Below are 3,245 nucleotides of genomic sequence, written 5' to 3' on the forward strand. Positions count from 1 at the left end.
GGCGGAAGGCAACGGCAAATCACCGCTCTAAATTGCCAAGAAAATAATTTAAATCCATGATCGCCAACATCCTTGTAGGGCAGGGCACTTAGAAAATGTTCTTCAAAACACTCAAAGCTGCACAGGGTTCAATGGCGAACGCTCAAGGGCAAGGCAGAATTTCATCTCATTGAAGACACTGGAGGCCACAGGAGGCTCAGCTGAATGACAATCAGGACATGTGCCATTCCTTGGTGTGTAGGGCTCAGGTACTGCTGAGAAGAGATAAGGAACAGTTCATCTTGAACCTTGCTGAGGAGGCTGAAGGCCTTTTCTTGGTAAATGGCCTTCGACCTACCAAGCCCTGAGAAAAAGGAACTCTAAGCCCTCCTTGTAGATGACTGCAATCTGCTCAATGGATGACGGATCATCTCAGATCATGTTGGGGTTTGTGAATGTGTGGCTGAGTACAAGTGGTATCACTATTCTGGACCCACCCATCAGCAAGGAACCTTCTACACTGACTGAGGTTAGGATGACGATCTCTAAGCTGAAGGGTTGGAAATCCGTAGGCAAATGTGATATTCCTGCTGAACTGCTAAAGGCTGGAGATGAACCTATGGATTGGGGCTTGCATACATTTTTGCCTGCCGTCTGGCAGTCAGGTTCCATTCACCCTGATCTGTTGAGGGGCGTGGTCATCCCTCTCTGGAACGGAAAGGCGGTTCGATGGGACCGTAGCAGCTACCATATCATCAGTATACCAGACCAGGTTTTCGCCCACATTCTTCTGAAACTGATCCGCGGCCACCTATTAAGACACCGAAAAATGGAGCAGTCTGGATTCACTCCTGGCAAATTCACAATAAAGCATATCCTAGCACATCGAGTAATTGTGGACCGCTATTGTGAGTTCTGTCATGGGTTGCTTGCAGCTTACATCCACCTCAAGAAGGCATCGAGAGTCGCTATAGGAGATTCTGAGACTTAGGGGAATTCTGACATGGAATATTGGCCTAACAGCAAGACTATATACTGGTACTGGAAGTGATGTAAAGTGTGATTGGGACCTGTCAAACTTCTTCCCTGTTAGTTCAGGGGTAGGGCAGGGTTGTGTCCTTGCACCAACACTTAAAAATGAGCAGAGCTACTATCCAAAGTCAGTGTGGAGCAAAACTGAGCAATATCAAGGTCACTAACCTTGACTTTGCTGACGATGTTGCCAACATATCTGAGTCTCTGGAATCACTGGTGGCAGCCCTTGATGCATTTAGCAATGAGGTAAAGCTCATGGGCCTAGAGATCTCCTGAATTTTTTTTTTCAAGTCCCTATGCTGGATCATGGGGGTACAGTTGGCAGGACCATATGTCCACCGACAGCTAAAACGTGAGACTGGCATGGGATCTGTTATTTGTATGATCCGGGACCGCCAACTTAGGCTATATGGGCACCTAACTCGTTATATATAATATATATAATATATATATATATATATATATATATATTATATATATATATATATATATTATATATATATATATATATATTATATATCTATATATATATATATATATATATATATATATATATATATATATATATATATATACATATATAATATATAAGGCCGCGATGGCCGAATGGTTTGAGTATCGGACTCAAGACTGTCACGACGGCAATCTGAGTTCGAGGGTTCGAGTCACCGGCCGGCGCGTTGTTCCCTTGGGCAAGGAACTTCACCTCGATTGCCTACCTAGCCACTGGGTGGCCAAGCCAGCCCAAGTTAGTGCTGGTCCCAAGCCCGGATAAATAGAGAGAATGATTACCTAAAAAGGTAACAACGGCACTCTCCGTGGAAAGGAACTGGGGACCCTACCACGTACTCACTCCAAGAGCATCACAACATGAAAACTACAATTAAGTATCATGCTGTGACCACGGCGGCTCAGACATGAACCTACCATTAAAAGAAGAATATATACATATATAGATACATATATACATATGTCTATATACATATATGTATTTATAAGTGTATGTGTGTGTGTGTGTGTGTGTGTGTGTGTGTGTGTGTGTGTGTGTGTGTGTGTGTGTGTGTGTACAGGCATATATATATATATATATATATATATATATATATATATATATATATATATATATATTATATATACAAATATATATATATATTATATATATATATATATATATATATATATATACAGATATATATATTATATATATATTATATATATATTATATATATATATATATATATTATATATGCGTGCACACACACACACACACACACACACACCACACACACACACACACACACACACACACACACACACACACATATGTATGTGTTATGAGATTGGAAACCTCTTCTCCTGCCACAGCCTGCAACCTGCCTCCAGCTCCCGCAATCTGCATCCTCTCCCTGTCTCTCATGTATCCTCTCTCTCTCACACACACACACACACACACACACACACACACACACACACACACACACACACACATGTATGTGTTGTGAAGTAGGAAACCTCTTCTGCCACAGCCTGTAACCTGCCTCCAGCTCCCGCAACCTGCATCCTCTTCCTGTCTGTCAGGACCCCCCCCCCCGTTTCTCACGCATCCTCATCCTGCCTCTTACGCATCCTCGCCCCCTAATCTCACATTCCTGAGGGTTGCCTTATATTCTTCGTTCGAGTTTCCTAAATCCTTCCCGCCCTTACTGTTACCGCTCTTCCTTGCCCTTTTCCTACAGGCCCACCACTGCCGTCTGACCCTACACACAGACATACATACATGCATAAACATATACACTCAGGGATGCACACTCGAGAAATGACACCTTTGAATGATTCATGCAATGGCTGTTAGTATAAGCAGGCCTTAAATATACTTGCCGTCGGTGTTCTAGTACTTAATTTGTTTTATGTTTTCACCTGTTTTAGCGTTTGTTCTTTTGTTTTATTTATAAGGTTTACACTGTCTTACATTAAATAACACAGCCCATATCTTACGCACCTTGCAGTTTTGCTGTTTTCGATCTTTTTTTGTTTTTGTTTTATGTCATTTCTTTTTACTGATTTTATGTATGTTGTCAGCAACATACTTCAGATTCTTACAGAACTATTTCTATCGAATGCTTTTTATATCCTTATTATAATTACTAGCAGGTGACCCTTTGTTTACATGTTTGTTTTTGTCAGCCTTTAGTTGTGGCCTCTTTTTTTCACGCATTGTGACCCTTTGTTTA

Source organism: Penaeus monodon, chromosome 37 (genome assembly GCF_015228065.2).
Source record: "Penaeus monodon isolate SGIC_2016 chromosome 37, NSTDA_Pmon_1, whole genome shotgun sequence".
NCBI lineage: Eukaryota > Metazoa > Arthropoda > Malacostraca > Decapoda > Penaeidae > Penaeus > Penaeus monodon.